The sequence below is a fragment of the Mirounga angustirostris genome, unplaced genomic scaffold, assembly GCF_029215605.1.
Source record: "Mirounga angustirostris isolate CCGP_5_RB_7025 unplaced genomic scaffold, mMirAng1.0.hap1 SCAF_12, whole genome shotgun sequence".
Classification (NCBI taxonomy): domain Eukaryota; kingdom Metazoa; phylum Chordata; class Mammalia; order Carnivora; family Phocidae; genus Mirounga; species Mirounga angustirostris.
The window spans coordinates 79,711,563-79,734,943 of record NW_026991720.1 but is presented as its reverse complement, the minus strand read 5'-3'; positions in this window follow the sequence as shown (position 1 = coordinate 79,734,943).

Below are 23,381 nucleotides of genomic sequence, written 5' to 3'. Positions count from 1 at the left end.
TGAGTATTATTCTCAATGGGGAAAAACTGAGAGCTTTCCCCCTAAGGTCAGGAACGCGACAGGGATGTCCACTATCACCACTGCTATTCAACATAGTATTGGAAGTCCTAGCCACAGCAATCAGACAACAAAAAGAAATCAAAGGCATCCAAATTGGCAAAGAAGAAGTCAAACTCTCACTCTTTGCAGATGATATGATACTTTATGTGGAAAACCCAAAAGACTCCACCCCAAAACTGCTAGAACTCATACAGGAATTCAGTAAAGTGGCAGGATATAAAGTCAATGCACAGAAGTCAGTGGCATTCCTATACACCAACCACAAGACAGAAGAAAGAGAAATTAAAGAGTCGATCCCATTTACAATTGCACCCAAAACCATAAGATACCTAGGCATAAATCTAACCAAAGAGACAAAGGATCTGTACTCAGAAAACTATAAAATATTCATGAAAGAAATTGAGGAAGACACAAAGAAATGGAAAAACGTTCCATGCTCATGGATTGGAAGAACAAATATTGTGAAGATGTCAATGCTACCTAGAGCAATCTACACATTCAATGCAATCCCCATCCAAATACCATCCACTTTTTTCAAAGAAATGGAACAAATAATCCTAAAATTTGTATGGAACCAGAAAAGACCCCGCATAGCCAGAGGAATATTGAAAAAGAAAAGCAAAGCCGGCGGCATCACAATTCCGGACTTCAAGCTCTATTACAAAGCTGTCATCATCAAGACAGCATGGTACTGGCACAAAAACAGACACATAGATCAATGGAACAGAATAGAGAGCCCAGAAATGGACCCTCAACTCTATGGTCAACTAATCTTCGACAAAGCAGGAAAGAATGTCCAATGGAACAAAGACAGTCTCTTCAACAAATGGTGTTGGGAAAATTGGATAGCCACATGCAGAAGAATGAAACTGGACCATTTCCTTACACCACACACAAAAATAGACTCCAAATGGTTGAAAGACCTAAATGTGAGACAGGAGTCCATCCAAATCCTAAGGAGAACACAGGCAGCAACCTCTTTGACCTCAGCCGAAGCAATTTCTTCCTAGAAACATCACCAAAGGCAAGGGAAGCAAGGGCAAAAATGAACTATTGGGACTTCATCAAGATAAAAAGCTTTTGCAAAGCAAAGGAAACAGTCAACAAAACCAAAAGACAACCGAAAGAATGGGAGAAGATATTTGCAAATGACATATCAGATAAAGGGCTAGTATCCAAAATCTATAAAGAACTCATCAAACTCAACACCCAAAGAACAAAGAATCCAATCAAGAAATGGGCAGAAGACATGAACAGACATTTCTCCAAAGAAGACATCCAAATGGCCAACAGACACATGAAAAAGTGCTCAATATCGCTCAGCATCAGGGAAATCCAAATCAAAACCTCAATGAGAGACCACCTCACACCAGTCAGAATGGCTAAAATTAACAAGTCAGGAAACGACAGATGTTGGCGGGGATGCAGAGAAAGGGGAACCCTCCTCCACTGTTGGTGGGAATGCAAGCTGGTGCAGCCACTCTGGAAAACTGTATGGAGGTTCCTCAAAAAGTTGAAAATAGAGCTACCATATGATCCAGCAATTGCACTACTGGGTATTTACCCCAAAGATACAAAAGTAGGGATCCGAAGGGCTACGTGCACCCCGATGTTTATAGCAGCAATGTCCACAATAGCCAAACTGTGGAAAGAGCCAAGATGTCCATCGACAGATGAATGGATAAAGAAGAGGTGGTATATATATACAATGGAATATTATGCAGCCATCAAAAGGGATGAGATCTTGCCATTTGCAATGACGTGGATGGAACTGGAGGGTATTATGTTGAGTGAAATAAGTCAAACAGAGAAAGACATGTATCATATGATCTCACTGATATGAGGAATTCTTAATCGCAGGAAACAAACTGAGTGTTGTTGGAGTGGGGGGTGGGGTGGGAGGGATGGGGTGACTGTGTGATGGACACTGGGGAGGGTGTGTGCTCTGGTAAGCGCTGTGAATTGTGCAAGACTGTTGAATCTCAGATCTGTACCTCTGAAACAAATAATGCAATATATGTTAAGAAAAAAAGAAGAAGAAGAAGGTAGCGGGAGGGGAAGAATGAAGCGGGGGAAATCGGAGGGGTAGACGAACCATGAGAGACGATAGACTCTGAAAAACAAACTGAGGGTTCTAGAGGGGAGGGGGGTGGGAGGATGGGTTAGCCTGGTGGTGGGTATTGAGGAGGGCACATTCTGCATGGAGCACTGGGTGTTGTGCACAAACAATGAATCATGGAACACTTCATCTAAAACTAATGATGTAATGTATGGGGATTAACATAAGAATAAAAAAAAAGAAAAAGAAAAATTCAACTGTGAAACAAGAATAAGCTGTACTCATTTTTTTCATATTTGTTTTTATAAACCTTTAAATAAACAGGTTTGGGACGTTTTTTTACTTCAAAGAGTTATACCACCACCTTGTGGCCAAATGACTGTAGAGCAAAGACAGCAATTCAGCTTGTTCCTTAGTGATCATGGAATATAAAAAGTGATTTACACAAGAGCAAACAAATGAAGCTCTACAAATATAGGTCAATAAATGTAAACGAATGAATGAAAAAATAAACAATAAAATCCCTAAACAGAGAACTAAAAATGAGAAATACAGTTCTAACTTGAGAATTGCACACCTTTCAGAGTCGGAAGCTGCCAAGTTACTGTCTTGTCAGGGGCACAAGCTACCAAAGAGCCAAGTGAATAGCTGTCATGGGAGCTTTGAAAAGTCAGTGCTGGGGCGTCTGAGTGGCTCAGTCAGTTGAGCGTCATGTCCAGCTCAGGTCATGATCCTGGGGTCCTGGGATCGGGTCCCACATTGAGCTCCCTGCTCGGTGGGGGGCCTACTTCTCCCTCTCTCTCTGCCCCTCCCTTGCTTGTGCACACACTCTCTCTCTCTCAAATAAATAAAAATAAAATATTAAAAAAAACAAAAAAGAAAAGTCAGTGCTGTCCGTGCATCAGTGGTCCGTATTAGAGACAACTCACCAAGGTAGGATACTGGACAAATCTGTAAGCCAACCGATGCTCACCATAACAAATTTGTAGATATATATATCATATACATAAAATATATGTTCCTAAAATTATTTATAAGTGTTTTTAAAATCCCCTTAGAAAAATATTTAAGGTGAATTTTATATCAAATCCCAGCTTTCTATTTCCCTTTCCAGAACATCTTGATTTTCAAAATGATGGAGATAACTGATTTAGAATGTCAGCACAACTTTCATGAAAATTTTATATTATTTCAATCTCATTTTCAAAATGAATAGTCAAAGATGAAACATTTATCTACCACTGATGTGAAATACATTAATATTTATTATTCTTTTAATAACTTTCATCAGCAAATATAGATTTTACTGCTTATTGACATTTGTCTCTTTTTTTTTAAAGATTTATTTGAGAGAGAGCGAGTGGATGTGGGGGGGAGGGGCAGACGTAGAAGGAGAGAGGGTCTTTAGGCAAACTCTGTGCTGAGCGCAGAGCCAAACGGGGGGGGGACTCAATCTCTCTATCCTGAGATGATGACCTCAGCCGAAACCAAGCCTCTGACGCTCAACCCACTGTGCCACCCAGGCGCCTCTTATCGACATTTTTCTGACCAGATGAAATTAATATTTAAAATCCATTTGGCATAAAATAATTAATTGCTTGTAAGCTCCTTAGCATGTTCCTATTTTTCTTTTAATGAAACTTCTCTGAACCCACCTTGACATTTCCTATTTAATTCTCACTCATCAGTATCCAATTATCACTCTGTTAACATACACACCAGTAGTGGCTTCCTTAATTTACTTTACTGTGCCAACAATGAGCAGGAGATTACTCATGAATGTGGGGATGGGGAGGGGGCCATTTCCTAATACACAGTTCCCTGAATTTAGAGAACCATGAAAATCCACAGACTAACATAACTTGAAAAAATTTTACTGTTCTTTAAAAAAAAAAAAAAAAAAGACACCCTTAAAAATGGAATAGAGAAAGGTGAAACCTAAAAGAACAGGAAAGACTCCTGTCTGTTGTGTGTGGTTATGTGATCATACAAGTCTTCAACAGAGCTTAGTTATTACTCAGGGATGATGAAAAACTTTGTAGCTTAATGCACCAAACCACCCATGTATACTGATTAAGCTGTCCCTTAGAAATGTGGTTGTCAATGAGCTTCTTGGATAAGGACAAGACAAAAATACTACAGGAACAATTCAATGTATAGTACCAACTGCTAGGAGACTTTAAAGATGGGAGAATTCACTTCTGAGAGCGTACCACTCCCAGCTCCCCATGCTTTCTCTCCTTGAACATTACTATTTAACATAATATGACTATTCCCACCTTCTAGAAACTTGCACTCTCTTGGCTGCTGCTGACATCTGGTTGCTGATGACGGAAGAACACCAGCTTTTTCTTCTCCCCTTCTAAGTTCTCAGCCGAGGCCCCTGTAACAGAAGACTGATGAACCAGAGAAAAGCCTACATGATTTTATCAGTTTCATGTGACACAGGAGCCTCATAAGGAGAGAAGACCCAAAAAAGTGATTAAACCTGAGTGTTTTTATGCTAGGTTTGATGAAGACTGGAAAGTCATAGTAAAATGGGATAGGACACAAAAGGGTATGAGCTTGGAGTGGTCCACCGGGGGAATAGCAAGGCTTGTTCATCCTGATTGTCCTCCGTGTCATGGAGATACGGATGGACCTTTCTTCCAGATACGGGAAAGGCCCCCATCCCATGATGGTTTTATGGCCTGAGTCAGAGGAAAGTCAGACAGTCCTTTCTGCATAGGCTGTTTCTCAGATTTCTTCAGCTTAAAATATTCAGTATGTTACAGTGTCATATTTTGGAGTAGTGTATCCAGAACCTTGTCAATATTTAAGACCAATAGCCTATATTTTAGGGGATCACAATTAGATTTACCATAAAATGGTATTTACTTGATGGCTTCAGGTTCCAAAAGAAAACTGTTCCGCAGACTTTTTTGAAGACACGAAAAGTGTGATATTTGAAAGGAGATCAAAAGGGTGATTATTAGCAAAATGAAACGCCTGGGAAAATGCCCTGGGAATGACAGGGAAGTAAGGGGTTTGGAGAAACTGCAAAGTCAGCATGGCCACAGCAGAGAAAGAGGTGAGTAAAAAAGAGGCCGAGCAGGGGCCAAAACATGTCTGCCTTCGTTGGTTCCGTCCTAAAAGCAATGGAAAACCATTGAAACTTAAAGCTGAGGATGAATGGTGAGGTTTCTCCTCAAAGTGAAAATTTCCTTCAGACAGTTCCTTACTGACCTGTGGCTCATTTCCAGGACACCTGCTTCCAGAGCTCATTGATTAGGTGTGGGCACGTGACTAACAGGGCAGCGGACCCACAACTAGCAGGTGAACTGGGGGCCAGTCTCCATAAGATTAGTGAGGCCAAACTCATCCACTTTCTCAGGAATTTCAACTAATACACAAAGATACAATGCCAGTTATTAGAAGCTATCGTAGTAGCTGAGGATCTACCCAGAGAAGCCATGATTAGTTGGATTAAAAACATAAATGTAGGGGTGCCTGGGTGGCTCAGTCACTAAGCGTCTGCCTTCGGCTCAGGTCATGATCCCAGGGTCCTGGGATCGAGCCCCACATTGGGCTCTCTGCTCTGCAGGGAGCCTGCTTTTCCCTCCTCCCTTCTCCTGCTCTCTCTCACTATCTCTCTCTCTCTCAAATAAATAAAATCTTAAAAAAATAAAGACCTAAATGTGAGACCTAAATTCATAAAACTCCCAAAAGAAAACAGTAATTTCTTTGACATTTGCCATAGAAACATTTTCCTACATATGTCTCCTCAGGCAAGGGAAACAAAGCAAAAATAAACTATTGGGACTACAACAAAACAAAAAGCTTTTGCACAGTTAAGGAAACCATCCACAAAATGAAAAGGCAACCAGGGCACATGGTTCCCTCTTGATTTCCACTCAGGTTATGACCTCAGGGTCATGAGATTGAGCCCCAAGTTGGGCTCCACACTCAGCATGGAGTTTGCTTGGGATTCTCTCTTCCCTCTCTCTCTAACCCTCCCCTCAGCTCACTCACTCTCTTGGTCTCTCTAAATAAATAAATAAAACCTTAAAAAAGATGAAAAGGCAACCTACTGAATGGGAGAAGATATCTGCAAATGATATATCCGATAAGGGGTTAATATCCAAAATATATAAAGAATTTCTATAACTCAACACCAAAAAACCCCCAAGTAATTCCATTAAAAAATGGGTTGAGGACCTGAATAGACATTTTTCCAAAGAAGACATACAGATGGCCAATGGAACATGAAAAGGTTCTCAACATCACTCATCATCAGGGAAATCCAAATCAAAACCTCAATGAGATATCACCTCACACCTGTCAGAATGGCTTAAAATAAGCATAAGAAACAAGTACTGGCAAGGATGTGGAGAAAAAGTACCCTCTTGCACTGTTGGTGGGAATGCAAACTGGTGCAGCCACTCTGGAAAACAGTTTCCTCAAAAAATTAAAAATAGAACTACCATATGATCTAGTAATTCCACTACTGGATATTTACCCAAAGAAAATGAAAATGCTAATTCAAAAAGATATATGTAGGGGAGGGGGGGTTTGGAGGGATGGGGTACCTGGGTGATGGACATTAAGGAGGGCACGTGATGTAATAAGCACTGGGTATTATATAAGACTGATGAATCACTGACCTCTACCTCTGAAGCCAATAATACATTATATGTTAATTAACTGAATTTAAATTAAAAAATATTTAAAAACATAAAATGTAAAAAAAAAGATATATGTACCCCCAAGTTTATTGCAGCAACATTATTTATAGTAGCCAAGATATGGAAGCAATCCAATTGCCATTGATAGATGAATGGATAAAGAAGTGGCATACAGTGGGAATGCAAGCTGGTGCAGCCACTCTGGAAAACAGTATGGAGGTTCCTCAAAAAGTTGAAAATAGAGCTACCATATGATCCAGCAATTGCACTACTGGGTATTGATACAAAAGTAGGGATCCAAAAGGGTATGTGCACCCCGATGTTTATAGCAGCAATGTCCACAATAGCCAAACTGTGGAAAGAGCCAAGATGTCCATCGACAGATAAATGGATAAAGAAGATGTGGTATATATATACAGTGGAATATTATGCAGCCATCAAAAGGAATGAGATCTTGCCATTTGCAATGACGTGAATAGAACTGGAGGGTATTATGCTGAGCGAAGTAAGTCAAACAGAGAAAGACATGTATCATATGACCTCACTGATATGAGGAATTCTTAATCTCAGGAAACAAACTGAGGGTTGCTGGAGTGGGGGGTGGGGTGGGAGGGATGGGGTGACTGGGTGATAGACACTGGGGAGGGTATGTGCTCTGGTAAGCGCTGTGAATTGTGCAAGACTGTTGAATCTCAGATCTGTACCTCTGAAACAAATAATGCAATATATGTTAAGAAAGAAAAAAAAAAAGAAGAAGAATGTAGCAGGAGGGGAAGAACGAAGGGGGGGAAATCAGAGGGGTAGACGAACCATGAGAGACGATGGACTCTGAAAAACAAACTGAGGGTTCTAGAGGGGAGGGGGGTGGGAGGATGGGTTAGCCTGGTGATGGGTATTGAGGAGGGCACGTCCTGCATGGAGCACTGGGTGTTATCCACAAACAATGAATCATGGAACACTTCATCTAAAACCAATGATGTAATATATGGGGATTAACATAACAATAAAAAATAAAAAAAAATGGCATACACACAATGATATATTACTCAGCCATAAAAAGAATGAGATCTTATAACAACATGGATGGATCTACAGGGTTTAATGATAAATGAAATGGGTCAATCAGAGAAAAACCAATACCATATAATTTCACTCATATGTGGAATTTAAGAAACAAAACAAATGAACAAAGAAAAAAAGAGACAAAAAAATAAACAAAAAACCCCAGACTATTAAATATAAAGAACAAACTGATGGTTGCCAGAGGGGGGGGGGGGTCGGTGGGGGATGGGTGAAACAGATAAAGGGGATTAAGAGTATACTTATCTTGGTGAGCAATGAGCAAAGTAGAGAATTGTTGAATAATTATATTGTACACTAATATAAACTAATATAACGTGGTATATTAATTCTACTTCAATTAAAAAAACATATTAGTATTCTATCTAGTATCAGAAAGTTCCAGTCTTGCTATTTTAATATAGACATAGACTTGGGAATATAATTAGATAGGTTTCAATATGAGCCCTATCACTCAATAGATGTGTAACTCTTACCACATTATGTTTTCTGAGTTACAATTTTTTCATTTTAAAAATGGGAATTATAATACATACATTATAAATGTATAGTAAAGATTATAATTTATAAAACATAGTAGGCACTCAACAAATGATTATTACTGCTATTAATTTTGGTTAGCTGGGAAAGGAAAAGAAATGCATCTTCATTACATTCAAATTTTCTAAAACATAACATCTCTTAAATTGATAGAGCTTGTGCTCTTCTTTGACATAAAATACAGTGGAATAGTATCAGGGTATTCTTAAACTGAAATCTGTTTTCTGTTTTCTACAGGAATTGCTTTGGGGTCCTTTTAGGACAACCTGAGCAAGATATTGGCAGCACTGAAGGATATAAAGATTGATTTGGGTTTATATTAAATGCAATTATCTTTCAACAGGGGACTTCCCTCATGTCTCCCAGCTACACTCTTTGCAGAAAGAGACCTTTTGTGGAAGACAAAGGTATGCACAAAGTATTGGCAGGTGTTAGTAGGGATGTGTACATTTGTAGGGATCTATAAAAACCTAAAACACTTTAAATACAGATTTTCCTATTATGGACAGGAAATGATGAAAGCAGAAAGCTGAGGATCCAAAGCTGTCAGAAAAATCTGACTAAGCCTCATTAGTCATTTAAGAAATAAATCACAAATAGATCACAGTAGAAAGGCTTTTGTCTCTGAGGGACTACTGAGTGCACGTTTTGTGTATCTTTCCCTTACTGAGCTCATCACTGATCAAAGTGATCTTGTTACTGCACTAGGTATAATCACGCAGTTTATTTTCCGCAACCTCGAGCTGAACCCGTGGGGCGCCACCAGAGGGCAGTATTCACAAACACTGCAACAGGGGCAGGCTTCGCTGCGTGTGCGTGTGTGTACATACATGCACACTCAACATACACACATATACACACATATACTCAACATACACTGTAAAAACACATACTTTACATACTGTAAAATATAGACTGTAAAAAATTTACTGTAGGGGCGCCTGGGTGGCTCAGATGGTTAGGCGTCTGCCTTCTGCTCAGGTCATGATCCCAAGGTCCTGGGATCCAGCCCCGCATCGGGCTTTCTGCTCAGCAGGGAGCCTGCTTCTCCCTCTTCCTCTGTCTCTCCCCTGCTCATGCTCTCTCTCTCTCCGTATCTCTGTGTCTCAAATGAATAAATAAAATCTTTAAAAAAAAAATTTACTGTAAAAATATATACTGTAAATATACATATATACTTTATTTTATAGTCTATATTTTTACAGTATCTATAGTATGTGTTTTACAGCATATGTGTGTATATATAGACTGTAAAATACACATATACTGTCAATATATACACATATACTTTACATATATATGTGAAGATGGATCTGGAATTTCCAGCCTGTTTCAATCTCTTCCTTTTGCAGTGGGCTAGATTCAGGTAGTTAAGATAACAAGCTAATATAACATAATTCATGCTTCTTACCCTAAAAAAGGAGACAATAAGAAACAGGATGCTGATTTTCTGGAGAGAGATTAATTATTGAGTAAAATATTTTAAAATATTTACTACAGAAAGATTTTTTTATAATTACAATTTTAAAAATGCTTGGGTATGTGTCTTCCATTATGGATATGAGCTGCTTTATTTAGTCTAGAATTTGGGGGAAAGAAAAAAACCCCACATTTTTTTTATGCCAAGTTAACAGCATCTCTCAGGGAAGAGAAGTGATTGGTGAGAAATCACTCACAGCTTGATAAGGGCTCTTAATAATGAATTCCAAACAGCATTAGAACAAAACAAAACACTGAAAAATAATTAACTTTGCTTCTTAGGACAGTGTCTTAAAATGTTTATGTTGTACTTAAATACTCCTGGTGTCAAAATTATTCAGGGAACATGGGGAACCTGGGAGAGGAGTCCAGCTCCTTCGTCGGGACTGCTGGTCTCCCCAGGATCTCGATCTCAGAGCACCTCGTGAACAAATACTCCACGCGGGGCGGGCGGGGTCAGGGCTCTCCACGTCCAAGACAGGTTCAATTTCTTGACGACTGGAAGAAAAACTTCCACGAGCTCTCTCTCACCTTCCGACTCAAACTTCCGGCAGTTACTCTCCATGTTTCTGAGAACTATGGGTTTGAGAGGTTTTCGCTTTAACATGTCGGTAGCCCTCGGCCCTGAATCTGGCCTGTTGCACACAGGGGAGCGCAAACGTTAGCGCACATTGGCTAAGAACGGACACATGGAGGGCAAAGTGATACTTGCCATAGTGACTTTTGATGATGTTGATGATAGTGAGGAAGGTGCAAAGAGAAAAAAAGGACAAGAGAGACAATAGAAAACAAACACTAGTATTTAGGGCAATAAGCTACATAGGTTGAAACAGAGGCCCCAGATCTCAGCAGAAAAAGAAAAAATTCTGTCGCAATTACATATCTGACTGCATCTAGGCCCTGGGATTTTTTTTTCTTCCTTGGGAGCAGACACACTTTCATATTCTGCTTACAAGACCACCGCACAACCGCGGGGACAGCAACTCCGAACGTTCCTTTGAAGTATGTCAAAGGAGGCACTTCAAGCTCGGCTAAAAGCCTGCTGCACCATCATTAAAAGCCAATTAAAATTCAGGAACCAAAAGCATGTTTACACCGGGCTAGAACTTTTTTTTTCATACATTAAAAGACCATCCAGCTCCCTAAAATGATTTAGTTAAAAAGTCCTTTCTTCTTTACTCACCAACAAGTAAGTCATGGGACCAACACTATTCTTTTCATCTTAGCATTTTTTAGTGTTTCTTAGTACATTTTTTTTTTTAAGGGAAAACTTTACCTATACAATATCCTATTTGGTGTAAGAAATGGACAATTTGGGGGAACCATGTTCATTTGTATTAAACACCTAAAGTATGCTCAAAACTAAAAGTTGTGTTCTAGAAGTCACCAAAATAGGATGGAAGGGCCCCTGGGTGGCTCAGTCAGTTAAACCTCCCACTCTTCATTTCTGGGAGTAGGTCATGATCTCAGGATCTTGAGATCGAGTCCCAAGTGGTCTCCAAGCTCAGCAAGGAGTCTGCTAAAGTTTCTCTCTACCTCTCCCTCAGCCCCTCCCTGTGTTCTCTCCCTCTCTCTTTCAAATCTTTAAAAACATAGAATGGAATATGAGGCACACCAGTTTCTAATTCTAAACCTCACCCCATTTTTCCACAGTCTAAAGTTTTAATTGCCATTGACCTTCCCTAGCCTTCCTCTGGGGATTCTGTATTTTCCAGTGGATTCTTGCAGAAGACTGTGGTCTCTGTGGCAATGCCCACTCTGTGGAAACCTGCTGAGGGGAACATAGTAGACCAACACCTTTAACTGCTACCCCCATGAGCACCGAGGCCACACATCCAGAAGCTGCTCCCAGCCAATGGCTGAGCAGGGCAGGGGGACGGGAGTCAACCCGTGCCTGCTGAAGTGACACACCTCTGGCAAACACATTTTCCCTAGAGCCTCTCCTCAGCTTGTCCAAGATTTTCTTAGAACTCTTCTGTTGGTCTGAGGCTCCCTTTCCTCCCAGTCCTTATCTTGTCACTTTTCACAATTCTCATCCTCCTGTCTCTGTCTGAAAGCTCTGCCTGCCTGCTTCTCTTCCCCACTGCTTTATCCTTCACAGGCAATACCCCCAATCCCTTGCACATCCCACCCTGCCCAGGCGTTTACTCCTTGGAGGATCCAAACTGACACGAATGGGGAAATATGAGGGCTGCATAGTCCCCTCATAAAAACGGCGGCCCATCCGCTGATGATCTCATGACTGGTGACTTAGGAAAAAGTCCCCAAAGAGAGGAATATTCTTTTTTTTTAAAAGATTTTATTTATTTATTTGAGAGAGAGAGAATGAGAGAGAGCACATAAGAGGAGGGAGGGTCAGAGGGAGAAGAAGACTCCCTGCCGAGCAGGAAGCCCGATGCGGGACTCGATCCAGGGACTCCAGGATCATGACCTGAGCCGAAGGCAGTCGCTCAACCAACTGAGCCACCCAGGCACCCGAGAGGAATATTCTTAACAGTGTGGTGACTGGAGCATTTGAAAAACAGAGGGTGAATAATGCCTATAAGGACAGCAGAGTTAACTGTTTACCATTAAATGGAATTGATGCCTAATAGAGGGATAAGGATAAATTGAGGGCGGTTAACAGATAGCTATGATTTAAGGGTGACAGCCAGAGGGCCTCTAGGGTAGTTGACACAGAAGGCCTTGTTTCCTGCAAGGCAAGAACAGATACAGTAGAGGAACCAGATTTCCTGTTAGAATTGCCGAGCTCCAGAGACATTGAAATATTCAGCAACGACCATACTGGTGCCCTGAGGTCAGGACAGTAGTTGGAAAAATCTGGAACTCTGACAGAATCGGAACACCTGAGTGAGTGCTGATGTAGTTGGCCTTAATGTTCTCCTCAACGTGACTAAACTTTAGAGAGACTTCTTCCTACCTCTAAGCTCCTGACCTCTCTTTCCTTAGAGCATTTACTTTGGAAAGTGTGTAACTGTAATTTTTTCTTTGCCTCCTTGAGATATAAATCTTTTTAAAAGCCTCTTGACTGTTTTTCAACTCAGAGAACTCCTTCTCTAGGACCAGAGAGCCATCCTTTTCAAAACCTAATCATCAGGGAAGACAGTGCACCATCTTCCAGTCTCTGGGAGGGTAGGAGCCTAATTTTCATGGACACCAATTAATAAACACAAACGGCCTAGTAAAAGAGAAAAACATTTGCTAACCCAGTATGTTAGATACATCCTATCCATCAACCCTTCCAGCCCCCACGCCCCCCAGCACTTTTCCACTGGTTGACCCCAGAGCCTAAAAACCTTCCTGCCTTTTGTTTGCGTGGAGTTGGAGTCAGACTTGGTTCTGGCTTCTCTCCTTTATTTCAATAGCCTTGAATAAAGTCTTCCTAACCCTGTTCAACACAGTCCTGTGAAATTTTTGCTTTAACAGCATCGCTGAGAATTATAGCTCATCAGATCCCTCTGACCCTAAGAACTTATACAGGGGAGGAGGCTGTCCCTCCTTAATGAGAGCGAGCATTTCTCACATGCGGAAGGAGGCTGCAAGACAGTAGGTGGTCCTCTCCGCTGTTACCCTTATCCCCGTCCTGGCTACCAGGCTGTCAATTATGATTAAATTCTAGCATAATCTAACTAGAGATGGTCCTGATAAGGGAGGAATGACATTCTACACCGAAGAAGCTGCAAGAATGAGCTACCATCTGCAAACACTCGCCAAGAGAGTAGTTCTGGTACTGGGTGTTGAGGGTGCTTCATCAAGAGGGCCGGAATTAAAAACCGAATATGAACATTTTATTGACGTGGCAGTATTTTCTTGGAATACTTGATTTTACACCCTGGTAAAGATCCCCAAAAACGGACCAAACTCACTGCCAAGGGGGGCTCTTACAGGCCAGGCATAAGGGATAGATGATTGGCAAGATGATTAATCAAAGCATCCCTGGGGATGGGAAGGAATGGTAGGAGCTGGTACCACCATTAGAGACCTCAGGGATGCAGGGGCATGGCCGTAACATATTTTTAATTCACTGCTCTGGCTCCTGAAGAAACTGAATGCATCTTGGAAAATGTAGACCACTGGCCGTTCAGCCAAGTAACAGCTCTGGCCACAGCTGCTACACTATGTGTGTTATCATTGCAAGAGCTGACCAGGAAGCCTTCAGGCACATGATATACAGACTTGGGTTTTGCGAATGCATACTTTTTTTTTATTAGGGTCAGAAAAAAATCAAAGAAAAGTTACATTTATATGTAATGGACAGCAATATTCATTTCTAGATTTTCTTCAGGGCTCTATTAACTCTTCCACCCCTTTGTCATAATTTATTCAGAAGAAATCTGGACCATCTGAACACTCCACAGATTATCAGACTGATGACATCATGCTGAGTTGGGCAGAACAGCAACAACAACAAAAAACAGGTGGCTAGTACATTAGAGGCTTTGCTAAGACATTATATCAGGGAACTGCTATTTTAGTCAAGTTTGTAGGGGTCTAGTGGTCAGGGGCATTTGAGATATCGCCTACAAGGTAAAAGACAAATTAATGCATTTTCCAATTCCTATCATATAAAAAGAAGCACAACACCTGAGAGAGCATGTGGATGGACACTCGGGAGTTGGCAGTGAGTACAGTTTTTGGATCATAGGTTAATATCTAGCAGAAAGCATCCACCAAAGGAAAGGCACTGAACAATGAATTAGACGCATGATCCGACCAGTTGAGATTAGTCACTTTTGTCACTGGCCACTTCAGAACTAGCATTGTACATGAATGGAATGGCCACAGCCATTACACTGCTATTTCTTGATCATAAGTAAAGATTAGATAATATTGATGCTTATTGCCTTGCCTTTTGACTTTTCCCCATACCTTTCTATTGTGCTGAAAACCTGGAAGCCAAGAATTATAGCAACTATGGAATCAAGTCATGAGGTTCAGAAGGAAATTATCAATACCAGAATTAGGTAGCAAGACAGAGTTCTACCAGAAGCACAGTAAATTCCACAGGAAGTGAGCGTTACTTTGTTGATTGCGTATTTTTAGATTCAGATATTGACTCAGACTGAATTTTTAAAAATCTTATTTTAAAACTTGGCTAATTATAGTGACTCTCAGGGGGAGGGGCAGGAAATTATATTAAATGGGCAGCAAATGAGTCAAGAGAAAGGTGTTTTTTTGTTTGTTTGTTTTTATTTAAGCAGGCTCCACTCCCAGCATGGAGCCCAACATGGAACTTGAACTCAGGACCCTGAGATCAAGACCCGAGCTGAGATCAAGAGTTGGATGCTTAACCGACTGAGCCACCCAGGCACTCCTCAACATTTTTTGTTTTTTGTTTTTTGTTTTAAGATTTTATTTATTTATTTGACAGAGAGAGAGAGAGCAAGCAAGCATAAGCAGGGAAAGCAGCAGGCAGAGGAAGAGGGAAAAGCAGGCTCTCTGTTGAGCAATGAGCCCAATGGGGTCTCGATCCCAGGACCCTGGGATCATGAGCTGAGCTGAAGGCAGACGCTTAACCGACTGAGCCTCCCAGGCGTTCCCTCAAAGAAGTCATTCTTAATGTAATTCAAGAAAGTGGTGGTATAATGCTGAAAAGGTGTGAAAAGTGATAGAGAGCAGGTTGAAAATTCCAAACTACTAATTTGTCTCAGTCATGTGCTCACATTTTTGAGAGTGAATATCTTTTTAACCCACTTCATGGCTGGCACTCTCTCTTTGATTACCATGTACCTTCCTGAGATGAGGTTGTAGATTTTCCAACCTTAATTCTAAGATCTCATTTAAAATTTTTATATGCTTTTGGTCAGTTTAATAACAACATCTCACTTTCAGGGTTATTTCTATTTCAGATTCTAAACTTCAGACTATTTCTGGGGCACTAGCTAATCAGTATTCTATGCTGGTTATCTTTAAGCTTTTTTCTTTCTTTTTCAGATTCTTCATCAATACAAGTATTTTCATCACTTGAATGATGATACTAAGATCATAAGGTGATAAAACCTTATCTGAGAATAATTTTCTCCTTCTCTCTGTATTTCACAAGTTCAATACATTTACTGTAAAATATTTTTATTATGTAACATTTATTTTGTGTAACAGTGATCACTTAATATTAAATTCATTGACAAAAGATATTCAATGTAGGGGCGCCTGGGTGGCTCAGTCATTAAGCGTCTGCCTTTGGCTCAGGTCATGGTCCCAGGATGCTGGGATCGAGCCCCGCATCGGGCTCCCTGCTCGCCGGGGAGCCTGCTTCTCCCTCTCCCACTCCCCTTGCTTGTGTTCCCTTTCTCGCTGTCTCTCTCTCTCTGTAAAATAAATAAATAAAATCTTTAAAAAAAAATACTCAATGACAAGAAAGATTTTGCCAAAATTTGTAAGAAAAAACTTACTCTTGTCTGAGCTAGGATAGAATGTTAGAGTCAGGAGGGGAATCTCACATAAGGCCAAGAAAGTTCAAGTGATTTTTCACCTCACCTATTCTCTAGAATACCAAAACTGATGAAAGAAAGTCTTCTACTGTTATACCAATGCCATTATGGTCTCTCAGTCCTTTGACATCTTTTCTCTCCACACTGCATCTCCTGAGAGCCCATCCCCTGGCTCCTGACCTTCCTCTTTCTAAAGTTCTAAAAGGGAACTGGTTCTCTGATCTATCAGTGTTTCTCCTGACTTTGAATCCACCTAGTTTTTGTCCTTTTTTTTTTTCCCCCAGAGGAAAGGAAAGCGTGTGCACATGCGTGTGCATATATGTGAGTGGGCGCTGGAGATGGTGGGTGGGTAGGAAGTAAGCAGGGGACCAAGATGGCCTTAAAATCTCACCCAGCTTAACCAGACAGTAGACAGCATTCTTCCTTCCTCTAGGCTTCTAGTGCCTGCGTAAGTTTTCGTTTTTATCTTTTAACAACTCCATCAAGGTATGATTGAGATACAAAAAGCCACATATTTCATGGGAACATTTGAGGAGTTTGGACATATATAAACACCTGTGAAAGCATCACCACGAGCCAGGTAACACACATCTTCGTCACCCCTAAAAGTCTCCTCATGTCCCCTTTTTCAGTGGTAAGACGACTTCACATGGAACTCACTACTTCAACTTCGTAAGTGCCCAGTGCACTATTGTTAACCATAGGCGTTCTATTGTACAGCAGTCTCGAGAATTTGCTCATCTTGTGTAATTGAAACTTCCGATCAGTGCAATGGTAACTTCCCCGTGCAAGTGGTACCCCTAAACAGAGAGCATTTGCAATAGTCCAAATGTGAGAATTAAGGAAAGCGAAAGCTAAGGTTTTTTTTGACGGCTTGAGGTTGAGGGGGAGAATGAAAGAGAGGATGGTGTCAAGGATGTTGTCCAGTTTTTTGCCATGGTTCTGGCAATAGGAACCCCTGTGAAGTTTTAATGGGGACCTGTTATGGCCAGACCCATATTTCAGAGAGGTCACAGGTGACTGTGTGGAGGATGCATCTGGAAGAGCTGAGGCAGCAAGGCCACGAGGAGGCTGCTGTGTTAATCCGAGTCAGAGCGGCACATGTCTGAGGGACGTATAACTGAATTCGATATTCTAGGCAGCTATAACTCACTTAGTCTGCAAGTCCGAACTACTATTAAAAGGAAGTGACTCATTAGTATATGACTTCCTTTTAAATGGCTACAGCAGTAAATTTGAATAACCCTTTTTAAGGCAAGAGTTGAACTATTCAAAAACTGTAATCAATTGACAATAATAGTTCCTTGAATTTCACGGGTAGAACAGAAAATTAAATTCTCCAGCTCAACAGAAGAAAGCTGGCCCCACAGCAGAAATTTTTCTTCACTGAAAGCAGAAATGTCAACTGAACATCTTGAGGTCAGTAAGAGCTTGGTAAGGCATTACACAGGGAACAGAAGAAAATTGGTGAATTTTGCTAATAATCAGTATTGCCTCTGGTTCAGCTATCTTGCTTCAAACTTTTAGGGGCAATTCTGTATACAGTGAAGAAAACGGTAATCCCTTATTTTTTGGAAACATGCTCTGAAGTACAAAGATTCTTACATATGCCTAGAAATATTTTGCTTGCAAATTTTCCCATTCATAAATAAAATATAGAATCAGATATTGCCTTTTCTGAATCATAACACTTATTTCATAGCGATATCATTATTCCCCCAAATCAAAACTGATGGCACTTTATACAATCTGATTCTGGATAATTTACAAACCTCTCTTTTCAGCTCTTCTTCATCATTGCAAACTTTACTTGGGAAATACAGTTGCCCAGTGTTTCTGAAATAAGCAATGCATTTCACAACACATTACTTGTTGACAGTATTCCCTTACCCTTAACTCCTATTCTCTTGGTTCTACTGGTAAATTGTCGTCCCCTTGTAAGACTTTACTCATAGTTTTCTCTCCCTGCAGTTTGCCTGATTTGCCCTGGAAGAATTCGTTATTTCATCTTCAGATTTGATTTTTTATGTGTCTTTTCCCCAGTCCATCAGTCTTTACTTTCTTTACTTCCCTCTTTGATGATTACATGGTCTACGGTCCAACAATTTAAAGTCACCCTGTCCTTTAATTCCCTTACATATCTTTTTGTCTAATCCATCTGTTAAGACTGATTCTCATGAAAATTTACCATGTCTGTTCTCTGCCCCTACATAGAAACCCCAAGCCAAGGCTGGGGAAAGTCATATCGCAAGTCAGATAGGTGTCACTGTGTGTTGTCTCTAAACTCAAAAGGGCCTTCATTATGTACAGTATCCTTCTCTTCCTACTTGCTCTCCCACTCATCTCCAGGACTATTTTAAACCTCCTTTATTCTCTTCAAAAAAACCTAACCCATATTCCCTTCCTCTTCTCTGTAGGCAGATGACCTGATATCTTATCTCAATGAGAAACTCGTAGCCATCAGAAGGAAACAGTCTTAACCTCCTCATATCAAACATACGGTCTGTCTACATTTGTACTAATAATCTCCTTTTTTGGTTGCTTCACTAGGGCAGTAATTTTATACCTTGGCTGCACACTGACAACAGCTAGGGGACTTTGAAAATACACGTAGGCTTGGCCCAGAAAACAGAGATGACGATTTGAATGGTCTGCTTTGGAGTTTGGGTATCCATGTTTTTTAAAGCTCTTCAGATGATTCTAATACGGAGTCAGGGCTGGGAACCGACCCTTAGAGAAATTTTCCTTTCTCCTCTTGAAGGGGGGTTGTTGAACAAGTACTTAGATGCCATCTTCTCATATTGCATGCTAAAATTTACTCACTGCCTCTTTTCTGTATGTAGCCAGATTGTAGAGAATCATTCCCTGTCAAATAAGTCCTTCCCTTTGACTTTGCAATTTATTCAATCCTCTCTCATCTTAAAAATCAAGTCAAACCAAACCAATTGACCGACCAACCAACCAATCAAAGAACAAAAAAACTTTAGATTTCTTCTTCATACCTGTGACGGTCAGTGTTATGTGTCGACTTGGTTAGCCGTAGTAGCCAGTTACCCAAATACGACTTGAGGCCTGTTGTGATAGGATTTTGTAGAGATGATAAGCATCGCTCGTCAGCTGACTTTAAGCTTGTTGTCAGTGTTCTGGTGGGCATGCCTGATCTCACCAGCTGAAAGGCCTTAAAATCTTTCAAGAGTTTAGGTTCCAAAATGAAGAAGAAATACCACCTGTGGACCAAGGTGTCTACTTTCTGCCCGAGTTTCCAGTCTGCCCTGATACAATCCAAGGGTCTAAAAAGATTTAGATACTTGTCGAGTCCATTCTTTAAAATTGGTTTCTGTCCCCATCATTCCACTGAAACAACCTACAGAAGTTATAATTAACCTTCTTTTGCCAAACACATTTTTTTCATTCTTTTTTGAGAGGCTTCATTTTTAACCATTACTTGTTCTTGCTCTTTTGAAATTGTTTTAAATTGTGAAAAATACAATACACAAAAGAATGTGTGGCTTACATAATAATTGCTAAGCAAATATACATATAATCACCGTACAGATTAAGAAATAGGACATTGCTAGTGTTTAGAAACCCCCCAAACACTATTCTCTAATGACATCTGCTTTATTCCTCCAGGAGGCAAGCTATTTTTCCTTTTGTGTTATTCAATCCTTTCTTTTTTTTTTTTTTTTATGGTTCTTAGAATCACATTGGGTTTTTTGGTGGCATGTTACTTTTTCTCCGTGTATTTGTGAAATTCATTCATACTGATACGTAGAGCTCTCATTTATTCACTTTACTGTCTTGCATTATTCTTTATTCAGCATCGCTGCTGAAAAATATTCATCTTCAGCACTGCTGCACCACCAAATATCCATGTCATTATTGGTGGGGCTGTTTTGAGTTGGGGGCTACATTGAATGGTACTGCTGTAAGTACACTTACAAGGATGATTTTCAAAATACTTAATGGTATATATGGCAAGGTCATACACCACTCACAAGTTGTCAAACCCATCTGAATGGAAGGCGGACCAACCAGAAACAAATTTCTCAGGTATGCTGTACCAGTACGTACTGGCTAAAGAACCACCTGGCACGCTTGAAAATGTCTCCTGACCTACAAGTTCAGGAGTTTTTCTGACGTGCGTAACGAGGAGTGCAACTATTGAGTGGTAATGTATGGAAATCTTCATCATACAAGGTAATTTCTAGCTATTTCTAAAATGGCTGTGACATTTTGTACTTACACCATTTATACTTAATGAGAATTCCATTTTCAATGTTTGGCTTCCTCAGACTAGATTTTTCCTTATGTATGTGCATAATGTATCACTGTACTTTAAATGGAATTATCCTGAAAACTAATGAGGTTTAGCATCTCTTTATATGTTTCTTAACCATTTGGATTTCATCTAAAGTATCTGTTGAAGTGTTTTTCCTATATTTCCCTTATGCTGCTTTTCTTTGACCTCAGATTTGTATTATTTTTGACACTAGTCTTTTTTTTTTGTTTTTTGTATCAAATATCTTTTCTAATTTTTTTTTACTTTCCTTATCAATTTCTTTATGGTGTCTGAGGAACAGAAATCCTTATTTTTATGTAGTAGTATTTTCCTAATTGTCCTCCTGGATGGTGTGCCTTGTTTAAAAAATCTTTTCCTCTCCCAAGTTTATGAAGTTATTTTCCCATATTACCCTCTATATGTTTTATAAATTTGTCTTTCATGTTAGGTCTTTAAATTATATGGATTTTATCTTTGCAATTTGTGACAGGGTCCAGTAGCATTTATTTTTATGTTTTTCAATTGACTCAGGCTATTTAATTGCAAGTTCATGGTCTTTTGCAGACCTGCTTTATCTCCTCTTTTGTATATAAAGTCCATTTAGGGATAATTTTGTTCCATTGTCCCAATTTCCCCTGCATCAGCACTATATTCTTAATTTCTATACCTCTATAATAAGTCTTAATATCTGCTAGAAAGTATTCTTATATTTTGTTCTTGCTTTTCAGTGGGCTCTTCCTTGGCCCTTTGTGCTTCAACATAAATTTTATACTTGGCTTATCAAATTCCTCTCACATTTGAAAAATTTAATTGCATTGAATCAATGGATTTATGATTTGGGAAGAATTGTATATCACTACTATATTCAGTTTTTCAATCAATGAATGTTGTATTCAGCTCTTATTTAATATCTTAATAAAATTTTATTATTTTCTTTGTAGAGGTCTTGAACTTCTTTGTTAATTTATTCTTAGGCATTTGAAACTTTTTATGCTAATAAAATCATTTCTTGAAATTTTCATTTTCTGATGATTTCTTGTTCACAGAGAAGAAATTTATTTCTGTGTAGTTTTTATAATTAGTAAACTTGACAAATTCTCTTACATACTTTAAAACAAATTGATTATTTTGGATTTTCTACACACAAAGTTGTATAATCTACAAATAATTATAGTTCTTTTCTTCTTTCCCACTTCTTACACCTTTACTTGTCTTTTTCTTCTCTTGCTTTGACACAATGGCTAGAAACTCTGGCAAAGGCATTGAAGAGAATGGTGACAATAGGCATACTTGCTTTGTTTCTGGTCTCAAAGGAAGAGCCTTCTATCCTTTCACCAGCAAAGTTTTTCTTGTTTGTTTGTTTGTTTTTGGTAGATAACATTCAGCAGATTTAAAAAGTATTCCTCCATTCCAAGTGTGCTATAAAGTTTTTGTTATGAATGGATTTTGAATTTTATCAAATATTACCCAGCATCTTATGATTTTTGTACCTTAGTATATTAATGTACTAGATCTCATTAATTCATTTTCCAACATTGAAACAATCTTGTGTACCTGGGATAATTCAACTTGATCATGATTCTTATCACTTTGATACATTTCCAGATCTTTGAATCTTGGCATATACATTACTTTTTCCTACCTGTGAATGGTAAATTGGCCTTCTTTCTACTTTGATTACAACAGGTTTAATTTTATTGAACTTTTCTTCAAAGAATCAAATTGTTGGAAGGTCATTTTTTATTGAGTAATCCATGGAAATAATTCTTAATTTTTACAAATAATAAAATAAAAATATATAAAATAAAATAAAAAATGAAACTTTAAAAATAAAATTTTAATTTATTTGGAATTGTCATTTAAACGGAGGTAAAAATTTCAACACTTTGCCATCATACTTTTATTATTATGTTTTGATAGAAGACTATTTTGGTTCAATATGCTATCAAAGCTTTAAAGTGTAGATGCGGGGATTTTTCAGCTCTTAAAGCCTAGATAATCAATAGTCAAATCATTAATCATCATCTAATTACCTAATTATCTAATTACCACCTTTTAGATCTGACATTATCTTCAAAAAATGTTCCAAGATATGTTTTACCTAAGAATGCTATTAAAAGTTTGCCATATTAGATAATATACTTGATACTCTACTTGATCTTAGCCAAAAGGCCAAGAAGCAATAACTTATCAGATAAAAGTTGATCAAGCAATCCTAAATTTAGTTACTTTTAAAGAGATAAATAGAAAAATAAAAATTCAAGTTAAATAAATCTCCTATACTGTTTTAAGGTTAAGGAAATGATATATAACTTTCTTGCCATAGAGAGATGTTATCAAAGAATATAAGAAACATGTAAGTTTACTCAAAGATGTCCCTGACTCATTAAGAAAGGTAAATTTGAGCATTAATAAGAATAATGGTTTCAATGAATTAAAACATATAAAATTTTGAATCACTAAATTCTTCTCCTGAAACCAATATTACACTAGTCAACTAGAATTTAAATAAAAACTTGAAACAAAAAAGTAAAAAAAAAAGTGTATCACATTTGTTTTCATCCTTGAGAGCAATGATAATAAAAATAAAAAGAAAAGCTTATTGGTCATCTTTGGAGGATGATAGGGAACCATTTCTTATTTTGAAAAATGGTAGGTAAAGAAAAATTGTCCAACCTTTTCTGCCTTCATCCTAACTTTCCTATACAAACTATACGACTAGGTAATCAACTGTTGGTTGAAGGGAAGTTTATCCCTTCATTGACTGAATTAGAATATCACCATTT